The sequence below is a fragment of the Dendropsophus ebraccatus genome, chromosome 7, assembly GCF_027789765.1.
Source record: "Dendropsophus ebraccatus isolate aDenEbr1 chromosome 7, aDenEbr1.pat, whole genome shotgun sequence".
NCBI lineage: Eukaryota > Metazoa > Chordata > Amphibia > Anura > Hylidae > Dendropsophus > Dendropsophus ebraccatus.
The window spans coordinates 95,505,554-95,525,570 of NC_091460.1; the positions used below are offsets into that span (position 1 = coordinate 95,505,554).

The following is a 20,017-nucleotide window of genomic DNA, read 5'->3' on the forward strand; positions in this document are numbered from 1 at the left end:
TTTAAGTGATGCATGGTCAGGTCTCAACCCACCATGTGTGCCTATGTGGATGCCCAGGAAAGGTGATACTTAGAGACCTATCCTACAAGAAGCTGCTTCTACGCAGCGGATAGGAGGCATACTTTGAACAAACTGTGCCAAGAGCTTATTTTCATCTTGCCAAGCATAGCAGTAAGCTTGTGTGAATGGTGTCATGTAGAAGTATTGTTTTTTCAGTTGTGGTGTTGGCCTTAGTTTAGTATGTGTGTGAATACTGGCCAACCCAACTTGCACCTGAGTTTTTATGCCATTGGAAGTGATGATTAGGTTTTTGTGTGTTAGAAACTTTTTATATGTTTCTGACGACAGATACACAAGTTAAATTACTAAAATTGTTATATATTATTTTCACTTATATTTTTCTCTCAAGCTGTTGCTGCTATCTATGAAAACATCAAGAGCACAGATCACATTAGTGCAAGTAGCACTACATGTACAGTGAATGAGAGCAGCGTTGAAGAAAAAGAGCTTGACACGGTATCTTTCATTTTTTTAAACTAGAGAAGAATCAACTTTTCAAATGTTTGCAATCTTTTTTGGCCAAACCTGACAAATCAAAATTTGAGTCTGTCTGAATTGAACCCAAAATAAACCACAATAAATCAGCTAAACTGAGTAAGTAAATACTTCCCTGTCCTGGCACTGATAGCTGTGGATATGCATTGAGGACCTTCCTTTGCACATGTGAAGCTGGACCTCCAGGGTCTGCAATGTTTGTTGCTTGACTACAGCACATGCATGAAGCCCTAGTCATTCACAGCTGATGGCAGGAGCGAAGAGAACTCCCATTAGGACAGTTAAGTATTCTCTCTACTTTTTCATGGTCCCTGTTTTGTTCGATTCTGTTAGCTACATAGAATATCATTTTCTCTGTGAAATGGTGTCTTGTGTCCTTCCCCCCCCCCCCCCCCCCCCCCCCCCCCCCCTCCATATATACAGGTTTATTAGTGGAGCTGTCTGATAGACGGTTCCATAACTATGTACATTGTTAACCCTAAAAAAGCTAACAATAAACCCAACTATTACCCTGGTGCCACCTGCTTTCAGGGGTACCACCAAGAGCTGGATATTGTCCGGCCCAGAGCATCAAAAATAAGACTCTGGGGCAGCTGTGAGCTGGTATTAGGGTGGGTAGGGCCAGTATATATGGCTATTCTCATACTGGCTTTATTAGGTTATTGTTTCCTTGTTTGTATCTGGCTGGTTATCGAGATGCTGGGGGACCACACTTGATTTAAAAAAAGAAAAAAAATTATAAAAAGTGCGGGATCTGATCACCTAGCATCTCCTTAACCAGCCATATCAAAACAAGGCAACAGCAACCTAATAAAGCCAGGATTTGAAAAGCCATAGATACTGGCCCTCCCCACCCAACAATCGCAGCCTGCAGCTAACCCAGTACCAGAGCATTTTTGATGCTCTGGACTTGACTGTGCCCAGTTCTTCCAGGTACCCCTAGCAGCAGTGGATACTGGGGTATTATTGTGGGTTAGTAATGTAACAGTCAATTAGCCAACTCCATTACTTATCCATTATATGTGAAAAAAAGGAGGAGTTTTTACTCACCGTAAACTCTTTCTCGTAGTCTTCATTGGGGGACACAGACACCATGGGTATAGGCTGCTGCCACTAGGAGGCTGACACTAAGAAAAAACAAACTAAGTCGGCCCCTCCCAGCAGGCTATACCCGCCCACTGGCACTGAGCTAATTCAGTAGTGAAAAAGCAGTAGGAGGAGCCGAAACAAACATAAAGAAAAACAGTCCACACTCAAAATCTGAAAACACAGGCCAACAGGCAACCTTAAAACAGACAGAGGGTGGGTGCTGTGTCCCCCAATGAAGACTACGAGAAAGAGAGTTTACGGTGAGTAAAAACTCCTCCTTTCTCGTGCGTCTTATTGGGGGACACAGACACCATGGGACGTCCAAAAGCAGTCCCTTGGGTGGGAAGAGACAGAGTGGAGCTAAGAAGAGGAAGAAGCCACTGCCGCCTACAAGACCTTGCGGCCCAGACTCGCATCGGCCGATGCAAACGTGTCCACACGGTAAAACCTCGAAAAGGTGTGCAGCGAGGACCACGTGGCGGCCTTGCAGATTTGAAGAGCTGAGGCCCCATGACGGATGGCCCAGGAAGCCCCAACCGAACGAGTCGAGTGAGCTGCAATCCGGAACGGGGGCGACTTACCCTTACTCCGGTAAGCCTGAGCGATGGCGGAGCGGACCCAGCGGGCCAGGGTCGCCTTAGACGCCGCTGACCCCTTTCGAGGGCCTTCCGGGATGACGAAGAGTGAGTCCGAGTGCCGAAGAGACTTTATCCTGGAAAGATAGATGCGCAGGGCGCGAACCACATCCAGTTTGTGGAGCGCGCGCTCCCTTGGATGAGAGGGGGCCGGGCAGAAAGAGGGAAGAACAATATCTTTGTTGAGGTGGAAAGGGGAAACCACCTTGGGCTGGAAGGAAGCCACGGGCCTAAGCACCGCCTTGTCCTGGTGCAACACCAGCAGGGGAGGACGGCAGGAAAGAGCTGCCAATTCCGAAATCCGCCGGACAGACGTAACCGCCACCAGGAAAACCACCTTAAAGGACAAGATAGCCAAAGGTACATCTCGGAGGGGCTCAAACGGAGGAGACTGCAAAGCATCCAGGACAAGGTTCAGATCCCACGGGGGAACTGGGTGCCGATAAGGAGGTGCAATGTGCGCCACCCACTGGAGAAAAGTCCTGACTTGGGGAATTGACGCCAAGGGTCTCTGGAAAAAAACTGAAAGGGCAGAGACCTGGCCCTTAAGAGAGCTCAGGGATAAGCCAGCGTCCAGGCCTGCCTGGAGGAAGGCAAGGAGTCGCGCCAGAGAAAAAGGAAGTGGTGGCGCAGAACAGGCCTCACAATGACGGAGGTAGGCCCTCCAACAACGATAATAAATCTTCGCCGATGCAGGCTTCCGGGCCCTGATCATGGTCCTGATGACCGCATCAGAAAAACCGCGTGATTTCAGAATCCAGGTTTCAACAGCCACGCCGTCAAACGTAGCGTGGCTAAACGCGGGTGGCAGAGTGGTCCCTGAGTGAGAAGATCTGGCCGGTCTGGTAGACGCCAGGGGACGTCGGCGGCGAGGTTCACGAGATCCGTGTACCAGGCGCGCCGTGGCCAGTCCGGGGCCACGAGGATTACCGGAACTCCTTCCGACTTTATCTTTCTCACCACCCGCGGCAGAAGCGGGAGAGGAGGAAAGATGTAAGGGAGGCTGAACCGATGCCAGGGAATCACCAAGGCGTCCGAGGCCAGAGCCAGAGGGTCCCGCGTCCGGCAGACGAACTTCGGCAGTCTGTGGTTGAAGCGAGACGCCATCAGATCCACATCCGGTGTCCCCCACCTGTGACAGATCTGGGAGAACACCTCGGGATGCAGGGTCCATTCCTCTGGATCCACACGTGCACGACTCAGATAGTTGGCCATCCAATTGTCCACACCCGGGATGTGAACAGTGGACAAGGCAAGCACGGTCTCCTCCGCCCAGGAGAGGATCAGCACCACTTTCATCATGGCGGCCTTGCTGCGGGTCCCGCCCTGATGATTCACATAAGCCACTGCAGTGGCGTTGTCTGTCTGCACCCGAACGGGTAGACCGCGGAGCTGTGTCTGCCAGTGCAGAAGGGAGAGACGAATCGCCCGCAGCTCGAGGATGTTGATGGGGAGGCAAGCTTCCTTGGACGACCAGGTTCCCTGAACCGTCAGATCGTTCCAAACCCCTCCCCAGCCCTGCAGGCTGGCATCGGTGGTCAAGATCTGCCAATGAATGGGAAGAAAGGAGCGACCCAGAGAGAGGCTCGGAGACCGCAGCCACCACTGAAGGTCTCGACGGAGGCGAGCCGGTAGTGTCACCCTCCGATCTAGAGAGGGGAGTGACCTGTCCCACCGTGACAGCAGGAAGAGCTGCAGGGGACGGGAGTGAAACTGGGCAAAAGGGATCGCCTCCATAGACGCCACCATCTTCCCCAGAACCCTCATACAGGAGCGTATGGACACAGGGCGGAGGCTGCAAAGAGCTCTGATGTCGACCTGAAGGGACTGCAACTTTTCCTCTGGAAGGAAAACGCAGGCCTGTACTGAGTCCAAACGCATTCCCAGAAAAACAATGGACTGGGCAGGGATCAGGGAGGACTTGGGGCGGTTGAGCAGCCAACCGAAGCGTGAGAGCGTATCCAGGGTGATATGGAGGCTCTCTAAATTCTGGTCCTCGGATGGGGCTTTGACGAGTATGTCGTCCAAGTAAGGGGTTACTGAGACACCTCGAGCCCGAAGAAGAGCCATGACAGCCGCCATGGTCTTCGTGAAAACCCGCGGAGCCGAAGCCAGGCCGAACGGGAGAGCTACGAACTGATAATGCTCTTCCCCCTACTGCAAAACGCAGGAAATGTAGATGAGGAAGAAAAATCGGCACGTGAAGATACGCGTCCTGAATATCCACTGAAGAGAGAAACTCGCCCGGCTCCAGAGAAGCGATCACAGAGCGCAGGGACTCCATCCGGAAATGAGATAGTCGGACATGGCGATTCAGACGCTTGAGGTCTAGAATCGGACGTACCGAACCGTCCTTCTTCGGAACCACGAATAGGTTCGAATAGAACCCGCGGAACCGTTGAAGAGGAGGGACGCGAACAATCACTCCCTTTGAGAGGAGCGAAAGGATGGCCTGGAAAAAAACGGCCGCCAGGACAGGGGACCTGGGGGGACGAGAAAGGAAAAAACGATTGCGGGGAACGGAAACAAACTCTATCTTGTAACCTTGTGAGATCAGTTCTCGCACCCAGGCGTCCTGAACATGCGCAAGCCAGACCTCCTGGAACAACAGGAGGCGGCCGCCCACCTGAGGAGATCCGGGTGGGGGAGAACCTTCAGGAGGAGGAGGGCTTGGAGGTGCCAGGCTTAAAGGGGGGGGCGGGAGGCGGCAGATCGCGCCTGCCAGGAAGAACGGTTCTTGGAGAAACCGGACCTTTTGTTCTGAGGGGCCGCAGTTTTCCCGGAGTGAGATGGTGGGAGCGACCGAAAGGAACGAAAGTAGCCTGGCTTGCGACGGGAATCCTGACGCTTGGGGCGCTGCTGGGGAAGATTGGTACTCTTCCCCCCCGTGGCATCGGAAATTATGTCATCCAGACGCTTCCCGAAGAGATGAGAGCCCACAAAAGGAAGACTGGTGAGAGAACGCTTGGAAGCGTTGTCAGCCCGCCACTCACGAAGCCACAAAGACCGGCGAATGGCCACAATATTGGCCGACGCAAAAGCCGAGCAGGCTGCAGCGTCCAGAGAAGCCGAGCAGAGGTACTGAGCCGCGTCCTGAATCTGTTGGGCGAGGTCGGCTAAGTCCTCGGCCGATACGCCAGAGGTAAGGCCGTCCCTCAGTTGCTTGGCCCACACTGAAATGGACTTAGACACCCAAGTGGAAGCAAGTGTGGGTAGGAGAGAGGAGCCGGAGGCCTCAAAAGCTGACTTAGCTAAGGACTCGGTGCGTCTGTCAGTGGAATCCTTAAGGGACGACTCATTGTCCAGCGGAAGGGTCGTGACCTTGGTCAACCGAGAGATCGGGGGATCCACTGAAGGTGGACCTGACCAGCGAGACACAAGGTCTTCAGGGAAAGGATAAAGAACCGACAAGTGTTTAGGCTTTGAGAAACGCTTGTCTGGGGTCTTCCAAAATTTGGAAAACAGGTCATCAAATTCCTTGTGACTGGGGAAAGAGCTGCGGACACGGTGGCCGCTTTTATGGAAAAAGACCTCATCAGAGGGCGATGGGTCCGGTGAATCCTTCAACTGGAAGGTATCGCGGACTGCGGCCACAAGGCTGTCCACAGTGGAAGCCGCAGGGGAAACATCCTCAGGATCAGAGTTGGAAGCAGACTCAGAATCCGACAGATCTCCAGGCGAATGAGATTGTCTGTTAGGAGAGAGATGCGTAGGGGCCAGGCTAGTTCCAGGGGAGCCAGAGGAAGAGCGAGAAGAGGCACGGCGAGGACGCTTGTGGGAGCGGGATTGGGCAGGCGCTGAAGAAGAAGCAGACAGGCGATCAAGGGCGGCTGCCACAGACTGAGAGAACTGAGCCATCTGCGACACTGACTGGCAGAGGGAGCGCGCCCAGGCCGGGGCAGACTCCTCAGACTCCGGTGGGGGGTCCTGAGCAGGGGACAGAGACGAACAGGACTGCATGGAACAAGCAGTGCAGATAGGCTGAGAGTGGCCAGAAGCAGATTTAGTGTTACAAGACGTACAGAAATAGTAGTTAACAGAGGAAGGAGGAGGATGCTGGCGGCGTGAGGATTCAGATATTGAATCAGACATAATGAAAAAACTAAATATATATATATATATATATATATATATATATATATATATATATATATATATATTAGTAAGAAAAAACCAGCCAGCTAGTGTATTCCTTCAGGCAGTCAGCTGAGAAGTAACCAAACCTGCAGAATAACAGAATACACACAGTGAGAAACTCAGAACAGTAACCAGAAAACAGGCATATAGTCCCAGAGAGACCTTACCAGGAAAACAAATCCGGAAAATGGCAGAGGTCCGGTCAGAGCACAGAACGGCTGCTGAGGGCAGGATGGGCAGAAGAAACTGGCCAGGAAAAAGCAGGCTGGGGGTAGTAGTCCCACGGACTGAGGACTCTTGCCGACCGTGGAGCTGCGCAGTCTGCAGGCTGCCGTACCGACCGGGCTGCACAGAAGCCGCGTCACGTGCGTGGTGACGTCAGGCGTTGGCCCGCGCGGGAGAAGACCGCGCGCGGGAAATTCAAAAAAGGACCAGGAGGAAAGGAAGGAGCGGCGCGCGCATGAGAAGAGGCCTCGAACCGGACGTCACGGACCGGATCCCGGAAGTTGCGGTCCGTAAGAAAAAGGAGGCCCCGCGCCCGGCACCTGAAAGACCGGTATCCCGGTACCCGACCCCCCGCATGCTGTGACGGCAGGAGGACCGGAACGCAGCAGGGGAAGAAAAAACTCGGGGAACCCGGGAGCTGGGAGGTGCATGGGGAAGGGGGGCGGGCGGAAGATAGACAGGCCGCAGGAGGGGACCGGGGACCCGAAAAGCCCATGGGAGGGGGAGAGAGAGAGAGCAGGGGAGGCATATACTTACCCCTGATGCTGACTCCCACGGATCTTCTGCCGGCACTGTGCCGCGCTGCCGCGCGCAACTTTGGGAGGCTGGGCGGGCAGGGGCTGGCAGAACAAGTCCGCATTAAGGAGCAAACAGACAGCAGGGCTAGTCTGTGTCCTGGGCGCTGGGTCCGGCCGGTGGCAACCTAGGGTAAACAGCCCCTTTCCAGTTAGGTTCTGTGCCCTGGTTGCATAAGGGGGGGATCAGGGCGAGTCTTTAGTGACCCACCGTGCCCCGACCTGTTAGGAAGAAAAAGTAAACAATTCAAAGAAAAAACAAGCAGAAACTGGTCTGGAGTAACCAGACCTGCGTCTGCCTCCTACTGACACTAAGCTAAACTGAATTAGCTCAGTGCCAGTGGGCGGGTATAGCCTGCTGGGAGGGGCCGACTTAGTTTGTTTTTTCTTAGTGTCAGCCTCCTAGTGGCAGCAGCCTATACCCATGGTGTCTGTGTCCCCCAATAAGACGCACGAGAAAATATACATGACATAAAAACTTCAATATTGTAAAGAACAATGGAGTTCTTTTACCCACGTATCGTGGCAGGCGCCTTAAGTTCAGGAAAAAGATGCTGTATCAGAGTTTAATTATAAGATACATTGCTCTCTTTATTGAATATAATCCGACAATGCATTTTGTGGTAAAACCACTTCATCAGGTCAGGTGGATTGTGTTCCATCCATTGTGCACATGACCGCTCTGCTTATCTATGGCCGGAATAACTAGGAATGATTTATATGACCTAATAATTACCAGCCTGACAGAAGCATCAGGAACCAGACAGTGCTGGAAACTGGAGGGGAAGATTTTTAATTATGTATTTTATTAATTGCTGTCTGACATTTAGTTTTTAGAGCCAAAAGTCTGTTAAAAAAATCATCTTGAATGCCATAAGCTAATGATATTCTCTACCTAACATATATCATTTTTTATAACAATGTATTCTTAGGAATCGGCACATCAGTATGACACACATATGTTGCAAACATTTGACACCTTACAAAGTGCCATGCAAGCAGTCAGTGACTATGAAGAAAATACAATATCAAACTTTGTTGTGTTGGAGAAAAAGAAAAACTTTGGGAATGAAGGTAAATTGTCACTGCATAAACATTTTTTTTTTTTTTTCCCCCTGTGGCATACCTGTTTCCCTTTGTTAAAGGCTAACTGAATTCAGTTCCCTGTTCTTTCAATTATTGTTGAGACATTCTCTCCATGTTGGGAGGTTGCTGTTGTTATGGACCTGAGTTATACCCAAAGGGTGTGAGTCTGATGCACAGCAACCGCTCAATGTGGAGAGAATGTCTCAACGTTGGGTGTAAGAACAGGGAGCTGTTGGAATAATAGCTAACCTTTAAGGGTTGTCACATGAAAACAAGTTATCCACTAGGCTATATCTTTGTTATTGTGCGGGGTAGGACTGCTGGGACACCAATTGATCTCAGAATGGATTATCTAAGCTATTTGCTTGAACAAAGCAGTAAACACATGTGTGCACAGCCGCCGGAAATGGCCAAAGCAGTACTGTATTAAAAATGTTATGAATGGCTAATATGCCAATTGGTATGTTACCTTTTTTCCTCCTGGGACATATTCAATGTACTTCTCAAATTATACTATTTTGAAATTAAAAAAAAATATATTTATATATTTTAACTCATTAAAGGTTAAAGGGGTAGTGCGGCGCTAAGAAATTATTCACAGAATAACACACATCGCAAAGTTATACAACTTTGTAATGTGTTATGTCTGTGAATCGCCCCCTTCCCCGTGTCCCCCCACCCCCGCATGTGTACCCGGAAGTGTGTGGTGCATTATACATTACCTGATCCGTGTCGCGCCGGCCGCCATCTTGTGCCGCAACGTCATCTTCGGCCGGCCGGCGAAGCTCTCCGATCTTCCCGAGTGCCGGCCACCCTCAGCCACGTCATCTGATGCTCAGACACGATTGGCTGAGCATAAGTGTGCTCAGCCAATCGCGGCTGAGCTGCTGATGTCGCGGTCGCGTCATCAGCCGCGATTGGCTGAGCACAGTTATGCTCAGCCAATCGCGGCTGAGCATCAGATGATGCGGCAGAGGGCGGCCAGCATTCGGGAGAGTGGCAGCTGTCCGCCGGCCGCCCGAAGAAGACGTCACAGACTCAAGATCGGAGACGGTGGTCGGCACGTGACAGGTGAGTATAGCGCACCACACTTCCGGGTACACGGGTGGGGGTGGTGGGACATGGGGAAAGGGGGCCATTCACAGACATAACATACATTACAAAGTTGTATAACTTTGTAATGTGTGTTATTCTGTGAATAATTCTTTACCGCCGCACTACCCCTTTAAGTACACAATGTGAAAACTATTTTCTATTCTTTGCACTTATGCTTGAAAACACTTTCTCAATAAAACATTTACCTATTGTGTAATTGCTTCCTTTATCTCTAAAGTCAGAACTAGTTTACTTCAGGAGAGAACATAGTCTGCTAACATTTAAAATGACTCCTGACCATGAAAATTTGACATTTTAATCTGTTTATAAATCTGGTTAGATGTTAGGTAAGTAAATTAGCTCTGACCTTAGAGATAAGAGAAGCTGCTTCTTTGTGACCATAGCATAGTCATCTGATGAAATATTGCATACTAAATATGAAGCCATAGTGTAATGCTGTTTCTAATTGCTTCTTATTCCTAAAGTCAGAGCTAGTTAACTTCAGGAGAGAATTCAGATAACTCATGGCCAGCTGAAAATTGTCATTTTAATCTACTTATAAATTTAGGTTAGAAGTTATGCTGCGTTTACACAGACAGATTTAGCTGACAGATCTTTGAAGCCAAAACCAGGAACAGACTATAAACAGGGATCAGGTCATAAAGGAAAGACTGGGATCTATCCTCTTTTCAAATCCATTCCTGGCTTGGCTTCCAAAATCTGTCTGATAAATCTTTGTGTAAACGCACCCTTATGCTGGGTTTACACGGAACGATTATCGGGCGAATTTTCGCGATAACAATCGCATTGAGCGATAATCGTTCTGTGTAAACCCAGGAAACGATCAAGTGATGAGTAAAAAATTGTTCATTTTGATCTTTCAACATGTTCTTAAATCATCGTTCGTCGTTCGCTAAAAATTCGCAGATTTTCAAAGATTCAAAGATTTTTCCCTATGTAAAAGATGGGCTTAAGCGATCTTAAAAACTATCGCAATAACGAATTTTCTTACGAATCTTCTAACGATTTTTCTGTGTCTAAACGCTGATCGTTATAAAAACCAAATCGTTGCTTCAAAATCGTTAATCGTTCGATTGGGCGAATTATCGTTCTGTGTAAACCCAGCATTAGTCTGTTAAGTAAACTAGCTCTGACTTTGGGGTTAAGAGAAGCAAATCTTAAGACTTGCTGCTTCTTTATATCATAAGTGCAAAGCAGGACTAGTATGCGTTTCATGTGTGTCAATAGCATATTAAATGTTGCATCCGGGGGCTAGGTTCACACTATGTAACTGTGCGGCTGTATTTTTTATGCGGCTGTAAATGTGCGGATGAAACTCCGGCCGTGGGAAAAAATAGACATGCGGCTGAAAACATACGGTCATTTACTTGGAAATCTGGTTCAACTAAAAATAACAAATAAAATCTTAAGAAAGTGATGCAAACACCTCTGGATGCATCTGGGAAAGCAGGGAAACAGTTTATATGAATCGCTATTACCGGGGTTTGCGATCCTCTGCAGTAATGCCGATGTCTCTCATGGTTAATCTATTAAAATAATAAAACACATTTTCGTTGTAATAGAGTCCCTTTCGTTGTTCAATAATTAAATTTAAACTAATCCATCATTTTGCAATTAAATATACTGTTAAAATAAATAGATATATAAATAAATGTATATTTATATATATATATTTTTTTTTTGGACAGTATATTTAATTGCACAATGATGGATTCGTTAGAATTAAATTATTGACCAACGAAAGGGACTTTATTACAAAGAGAATGTGTTTTATTAATTTAATATATTAACTATTAGAGGCATCGGCATTCGGCATCATTGCTGGCTATTTTTGAAGTACTCCGTACCGACCGCCTGTCAATCCTCGGCCGCATGTCCAGCCGCAAACAATGGTCTTGTTCATTTTTTACGGGTCCGTTTACGATCGGGCCGTAGATTCATACATAGTGTGCACTGTGCAGCCGTATATACTATACTTACCAGCGTACGCATGAACCACCAAAAATACCGCCGCACAATTACAGCCGCAAATACAGCCGCACAGTTACATAGTCTGAACCTGGCCTAAATATGAAATCATAGTGTAACACTTTTTTTTTAAAACTTATTTTTATAGCATGTCCCGTAAACTCTGCATTCAAAATACATTGGTATGGACCAGTTGTAAATAACATATCTATCGTTGACTTTACTGGGGTCCCTTACACGATCGTAGGAAGAAAAAGATTTAGCTACCTCCCAAAAGAGCCGATATGCTGAAAAGCAAGCTATAACCCAGGTAAGTTTCTAGAATTGTTTTCATACCATGGTGTGTTGTTTATTTTTATTTATTTATTTTCATTTATTTATAATAAATTAGTGTGCATATAATTTAATATGTAAATTATGTATGTGACATTTTGTTATTAACTGTTTTTGTTTTGTTTTTTTTCTCTCTTCTTTTTTGCCTTCCCCTTTCCACCCACCATTATAAATCACCATTATTTCAATTTCTGGAAAAGGGTATTGTTTAAGTAATAAGTACCTTTAGTACAGCTGTCATTTAAAAACATTAAGGCTATGTTCACACAACATCTTTTCATCTGTTTAAAATTACGTCCGTCATTTTGAGGCTAAAATAACGGACGTTATTTAGCAGCCTGACCTCCCCTTAGTGCACTGACTGGTGTTTGTACATTATACTAGTTTGGAATTACTAATTGGACTTTGGCTGTGGCTTAATTGAAAAGTCCATTGAATTTAATAGTAAAAACGGTGACAAAAGGAAAACTGTGCATGAACTACAAATAAAAAACGTCCACTGTTTGCAAAAGACGTCCTAAAATAATGATCATGTTCATTATTTTGACGCCCGCTGCAAAAACGTCCGTTATTGAATACGCTGTGTGCGTTGGATGTCCGTCTTCCCATTGACTTCAATGCATTGCATTGCAGTCAGTTAAATCTTGTCAAAAACTGACGTTATTTTAAATATGAAAATCGGACGCCTTTTTAATATTTTTGACGTGTGAACATAGCCTAAGGCTATATTCACACTCCTAATTTACGGCCGTAATTGGCCAAGTAATGGCCGTTTTATGGCTGAAAAAGGCTCAAACTGCAGTTTTTGGCCTTTTTTTGAGCCATTTTCGGCCATAACTTATGAGTGTTAATGCTGTCTTAGTCCTAAATCTATTATCAACAGATCTAAATTCAATGTAACTATGCCAATCATAATTTTGTATTATGCAAATGCTGTTCCAGCATTAATGGTTTATAGAAATTAGAACCTGTCCTTTATTATGCTTGTTGAATGTTTCCTCTTCAGAAATTCTTACTACTTTTAACAGCAATTATTTCCAAGAATCAATCCAGTTCACATCTATTCCTTTCCTCATTGTGATTGTGCCTAAAAAATTGGCTGATTATTGGCATACACAATCATTCTGTTAATTTTCTGGCCCTGCAATAAGACTTTTCGAACAAGTAATTTTTTATATGATCACATCTTTTAACGCCAACAGAATCATTGGTTGGCAGCAATTCCCATGTGTGAGTGGCTGCTCAAGTGATCCAGTGCTTGTTCCAGGGCCGTGGAAGTCTGTAAGCCACAACTCTTAACTTCTCTATTTTATCAGACACTTAGTCCGACACCTCTATGTTAATGGGGGGCACAGACTCCTGCTCCGACTTGTCTATGTTGTCAGGTACAGACTCCTCCCACTTCTATACAATCCTGACTTCACTATTTTATCCGACTCCAACTCTGACACCTCTATTTTATCAAACACCGAATTCTTTTTTTTTTTTGTCAGGTACTGACTTTGTCAGCCACCAACTCCTTTATTTTTCTATTAGAGTCCAACAGCTCTATATTATCAGACACCAACTACTCTATTTTATCAGGCACTGACTCCGACTTTATTTTGTCAGGCACCAACTCCTCTCTTTTTATGAGCCAGCGACTACAACTCCCTCCCCTATTTTCTCACGCTCTGACTCCTCTATTTTCTCAGGCACAGATGGCTTCATATAAGTAATCAGAGAACTTAGAGCATAAAACATCACTTTTATTACTGTACTCCATGACTTATATTTCACAACACTGGTTTGTTCCTTTTGCAGTGAAGAATGATCTGCTCTAATGCAAGTGCTGATCAACTTATAGATAAATGCACCTTAAATCACTATTTGTAAACCATAGAAGTGGATTTTGAGCATCAGTAGAGGGGGTAGGGAGAGAGCATTACAATATCAGCTGTCTGGTCCGGATGTTGCTACCAACGTGATCATGTCTCTAATTGGTGCATTGGAAACTTTAATTTTATTACATTGCCTGGTCCTGATCTTTTCCACTCACCTCCCTTCTCGTGTAGTTTCCTTTCCTCCCCCCTGCACTGTTCTTTACCATAACACCCCTACAACAGATTCTAATAAAACTTGGGAAGCACATCCACACATGAACTGAAGGCCACACATGAACTGAAGGCCACACATGAACTGAAGGCCACACATGAACTGAAGGCCACACATGAACTGAAGGCCACACATGAACTGAAGGCCACACATGAACTGAAGGCCACACATGAACTGAAGGCCACCTTTTATGGATTTGAAAGGTAATACATATTTTTTTTTCCTGTCAAGCTACATAAATTAAGTATTGTTTTAGGCTATAAGGCAATTTTCATTCAGCAGTTTTAGTTACATATTACCTCATTTGACTTGTAGCCTAATGGTGCGTTTACAGACATTTATCTGACAGATCTTTGAAGCCAAAGCTAGAAATGGATTTGAAAAGAGGAGACATCAGTCTTTATTTTATGAACTGTTTCCTGTTTATAGTCTGTTCCTGGCTTTGGCTTCAAAGATCTGTCAGATAAATCTGTCTGTAAACACAGCATAAGGCAGTTGTATGCATAGCTATAGCATTTATTTAAAAGGTTTTGCGCAAGAGTTTTGGATTTTTAAATATTGATAAAATATTTATTTATATCAATGTCTAATAATCAAATTGTAGTTTATAACTTTATTTGTTTCTATAGTTAATGGCTTTCTTTCATGTCCTTACAATTCTGTCTTGCTACATGGCCAGCCTTTTAGCAGGAGTAACGCTTATATATTTTAGTGTATCTTGTTTGTGTAGTAAATATATTTACTTTCTTATAATTTAAGACTGAAGATCATCATTTTGTCAGACACAGACAACTTTACCAGTGTACAAAAAAGATGGACTGCGCAGCAAAAATTTATATTTATCATTTTCTTACTTTTCCGGATTTTCAGGTTTGTACGCATCCTTGTCTCCTTTTTAGTAGTAGTCATACTTTAAACAATAGAATAATTTCTAATGTTTAAATTTAAGGTCAAAGTTTGCATATTAAAGGGGTTTTCTTAAAGGCCAGTTTTGTGTGTAAATGTTCATTAATGTTGTAAAAATAATTTTTGTTGACAGATAAAGAAAAACAGTGAGTGGCATAGAAAAATGCATCGAAGAAACTAAAAAATTGTGTCCAAAAGGAGAATGCAAAAGGAGTTCACAGCTATGTTGTTTTATTCCCAAAGATCTCTGATCACAGCAATCATCCCATAACTGGAGAGGTATACTTAAATATATTTGTTTTATAGTTCTAGATATACCTGTCTTGGTGTTAACATGGGCTCAGAATCTGACCCCACACGATCAGTGGTGGTGGTATACGCAGCTAGGTGCCACCACTAGAGTTGGTCAGTTACGTGCTGCACAGTATAAATCTGCGATCTTCTCTGCTCTGGATCGCTCTGTCAGCCTTGCTTACACAGCGATCCAGGAAAGTTCTGGGATTCCTATGGGACACCGATCTAGAATTTTGCTGTATCGCAATGATTGCAGATTTATGCTCTGCAGCACGTACCGCTCCAACTCTGGACATCACTACTGCGCAGAGTTGTGTAACACATTAGGTGCTACAGCCAGTGAGACTGCAGCATCTAAAGGCCGCACTGGTTTGGGGGAGAAGTGCCCACTGTCAGTGATCAGTGACAGGACCCAACTGTTGCATATTGCCCAACCTGCTGCCAACTCATCACACTGGAGCTGCAACTGCAGCATCTAAAAGGGTGGGTGAGGAGATCGGTCCCGTCTCCCCCAAAGGCTATCAGCGATGTCATACACAGCTGGACACAAACTGTAATTGGCAAGGCCCATTATGTGCACTTTTGCCAACAACCTGGTGATTAACAGCTGCCTGCCTACACACAATATAGGCTGAAAAATACCAATTATGAGTTTCCATGTAGGGGTTTTCTGTTTATGGATGTGTTTAATGGGTGATTACCCATATCACCCATTAAATGGAAGCACAGCCTCAGTGGTTTGTGATCAGAGTTAGCGTGCGTGATCCTGAACAGGCTTATGGAGATCATATCATAAGTCCTTGTGTCCCTGCACCCCCCCCACCCCCACCCCCTCCCAACGGCCTGTACCGCTCCTCCCTGGGTCAAAATAACAAACAGCTGTTCTCACCCGGTCCGCTCCATGCGGTTTGTCTGTTCCGGTGACTTCTGGGACTCCGGTATATTCCCACATTCTGCACTTTCAGCTCTCGGGCTGTTTTTTTTTTTTAATCAGGTTCTTTGCTAGAATAACCAGAACTGCGTATATAAACACACAGCCTGACAGCCGGAAGGGCCGAATGTGCATATACACTGGGGACTGGAAGTCCCCGAAACAGGCAAACGGCACAGAGTGTGCTGGGTGAGAACAGCTCTTTATTTTTACCTGGGGGTGGGGGAAGCGGTGCAGGTCGGGGGAGGTGTGGCAGTATGCTGTATGCAGAATGCAAAAATTATATATATTTACATACATACTATATTTATTTTGTCAGGCGGCTAACCTACGTGAAAAGATCGATCCTCGAGTACAGAAAAAAATCACAGAGTTGTATCGCGCTGGTATCCGAAAAAAGAGTGAACTTAGAAGACTGATTGAACATTTCGTAAACAATGAGATATTTCTAGGATTGGATGTTCCTGAAGGCTCTCGAAGGAGATTCTTCCCAACTCGCAAAGATATTTCTAATGTAATTGGTCGATCTAAGCATCTTGGTCATGGATCTGTACTTGACCAAAGTATGCTTGTTCAGCTTGTGGACAAATGGAAAATGGATGACCCCTCCTGTAGCATATTTTGTAGGCCTCATTCCAGTGAGGAATCAAAGGAAGAAATACATTTTTTATTCTTATACCAGGCTGAGTGGCAAAAAAACTACTTGTTCGTTATGGAAACCAAATTACTTTGCTGGATGCCACGTACAGAACAACAAAGTACGCACTTCCCTTGTATTTTCTGTGTGTGAGGGCAAATGTTGGTTATGCTGTGGTAGCAGCATTTGTGACTCAGCATGAAAGAACCAATAGTATTCTGGAGGCATTGAAAATGATAAAACTGTGGAATGAAGCTTGGAAACCATCATCCTTTATGCTTGACTTTTGCCTTGAGGAAATAAATGCAATTGAACAAGTATTTCCAGGTATGTATGTGTACAGATAAAAGGATGGTGATTAGGGATGAGTGGAATAGATGGGCGTGCGACTTTCATACACATGCCTCGATCACTCCATAATTCTAACCCGACATGTATGTAGGAACGCATCCTTGAATTTCCCTAGGAATGGCAGCTTTCCCTGCTATTTCCTGGGAGAATCTAGGGAAGGTGTTCCTACATACACGTCAGGTTAGGATTATGAAGTGTGTGGTATGAAAGTTGCATGCCCAATGATGTATTCCGTTCATCCCTAGTGATAGTTCACGCTTAGGCAGCAGTTTTAATTCCGTCTAACTTAGGATAGCATAACATTAGGTTACATAGGATAATAAAGCCGATCTTAAGCCAGGCAAACGTCCATTATCACAAGATTGATTTGGCCAATCTGCCAGTGTTTTTTGTGAAACCAATTGTACTTTGCAATGACAGGCATTATTTTTCCAAAATATATGCTGCGAAACCTGAAAAAAATCATTTGTTTTGATTTCGGGGAGTTTTGCATTTACGCCGTTCGCCCTGGGGTAAAACTGACTTGTTATGCATGTTCCTCAAGTCGTTACGATTACAACGATATGTTACGTGTATAACTTATTTTATTTGATGGCTTTTAAAAAAATTCTAACCATTGTTAACAAATATATGCTCCTTAAAATCGCCCTATTCCCAGGCTTATAGCGCTTTTATCCTTTGGTCTATGGGGCTGTGTCAGGTGTCATTTTTTGCGCCATGATATTTACTTTCAATGGGTACCTTGATTGCACATATACGACTTTTTGATCACTTTTTATGACATTTTTCCTGGATTTGATGCAGCCAAAAAAATGCGCAATTGTGCACTTTTGATTTATTTTGCGTTTTTATGCAGTTTACCGTGCAAGATCAGGAATGTGATAATTTAATAGTTCTGGCCAATTACGTGCGCAGCGATACTAAATGTTTGTTTATTTATATTTATAAAATGGGAAAAGGGGTTTGATTTGGACTTTTATTAAGGAAGGGGATTTTTTATTAAATCCCCCTGGGGGACTTGTATATACACAGCATTGATCTCATAGATCACATCGCGGGGGGAGATATGAAGTATAAAGCACTTCAGTGCAGCTTTCATTTTGACAGCTGCATTGAAGTGCTTAATTAGCTGGCGCGGCATCGGGACCAGCATCGGCTAATAGAGGCGCTTCCCGGCTGCAGATGACAGCCGTGAGCGGTGCCGTTCAGTGTGAATGTACGTAATAGTTTTTCAACTATAAATGTGTTTATATTCGGTATTTTTCCCTTTTTTTCTTTATTTGTAGATGCAGAAATTTTTCTCTGTGACTTTCACCGTGAAAAAGCCTGGACAGAGTGGCTTAATAAAAAAGATCATGGAGTTCATAAGCGTAAAAAAGAAATTCTTGCACTTATGCGGAATGTAGCCTTGACAACCAACAAAGAGGAACATGAGAGAGCCTTGAAAACGTTAACAAGCTCTCCAATCGGAAGCAGTCCAAAATGTTGAGGCAGTGGTTTTCTCAAAAATGGTTATCAGATATAAAGGTATTTTTTTTTCTATATAATTTTTGCAATTTTGTTGTGATGTGTTTTAAATGTAATTACAACAAATAGATGTACTGCTTTATAAGGCCACATTCACACGTCCGTGTCAGTTTTTACTGTCAGGAAATCCTGATCAGGAGACCTCAAATGTCATCAGTAAAGTATCAGGATTTCCTGACAGTAATCCGTTTTACCATCAGGAAAAACCTTCAGGAATTCCTGATGGGCGGCGTGGAGCTGATGTCCCGGTCTGTTGTCCGGGGGGGAAGCTGATGTCTGTGGGGGAGGGGGTGCAGGGGTGCTAGTGGTTGCGGGGCTCTCAATCATCTGGAATCACGGGCACTTTCCTGATGTACATCAGGAAAGTGCCCGTGATTCCGGCGCTCCATAGACTTCTATGGGGGCGTCTGGGCCGGAATTCCGGATAAAAATGGGACATGTCCTTTTTTCCCGGATCTATTTTCCAGAACGGACACCGTTCCAGAAAAATCCGGAAGGGTGTCCGTGACTAAAGTCTATGGGTCCGGAAATCCATCCGGATCTCCTGATGGGGAAATCCGGATGGTTTTTTCCGGACGTGTGAAGGGGCCTAAGGGTAGAGAACAAAACTTTTCACTTTAAAACTGGGTGAAGGAATTTAAGTTTTTCAATGTTCTTTTCAGAAATGGGCTCACATTTACCGAAAAGGAACCCAAGTAATCATTATAAACACAAATAATGGTTTGGAACGCCAACATGAAACTCTAAAGTACTCCCTATTTGGATGGCTACAAAAACTGCACATTAAGCGAAATGATTGGGGTCCTTCACCACAGATTCTTTCCAGATACCTTCAAAAAGTGAGTATTTTTTGATTGGGTGTGAATTTGTGAATGTTGTCAACTTTAGTGGGATGTTAGCCATTGTTGCCTTTAAACTATTTTATCAGACATTTATGGTGTACAGTTATGCTCAGCCAATCACGGTTGTGTGGATTGTCCATCATGCCTGCAGGCTCACTCAGGCTTAACGGCAGTGTTACTCAGTTTCCCTGTGAACATCTAACCATGATGTCACTGGGAATGTCGCCTTTCCCTGTGAAATCCTGTGCAGATGTTCGCAGGGAATCTGTGAGTAACACTGCCGTGCAGCCTGACAACCTGAGCCATCGCCGATGCCTGCAAATAGCGTATCACAGGCATCGCGGTAGGATCTCTAATTTGTAACTATTGGCAAAGTATTCAAAATAATTTGAAATCCACCACAGGGGGTTTGAAGAGTTACCAAAAACTGGACCTAAAATGCTGTAATTTAGTTTATGAATAATGTTTAAGGTGTATTGATTTGTGAAGCACAGGGCACACAGATCTTACAACTTGAGATGAGCGGAAAGTTCCGTTCTGCCTGTGACATCCATATTGCGGTATTTGCGTTTGCTCAGTAATCCTGGCCGTGAGTGTTCCTGGCAGCTTTACAGGGAACCTTCGGTCAGGATTTCACTGGGAATGTGCTGCCATTCCTAGTGAAGTCCTGACAGAGGTTACCTGGGGTGCTCCCGGGAACACTTGTGGCCAGGATT

At 45.1% G+C, this 20,017-nt stretch overlaps 1 long non-coding RNA gene across 1 annotated transcript; it reads left to right on the top strand.

Moving 5' to 3' along the window:
- The first annotated feature begins 13,066 nt into the window (after positions 1–13,066).
- On the top strand, positions 13,067–18,378 carry LOC138796910 (uncharacterized). Its single transcript, XR_011363849.1, has 5 exons — positions 13,067–14,016; positions 14,573–14,683; positions 14,853–14,998; positions 16,264–16,908; positions 18,219–18,378. It is a non-coding gene; the product is annotated as an uncharacterized lncRNA (long non-coding RNA).
- Positions 18,379–20,017: the final 1,639 nt, after the last annotated feature.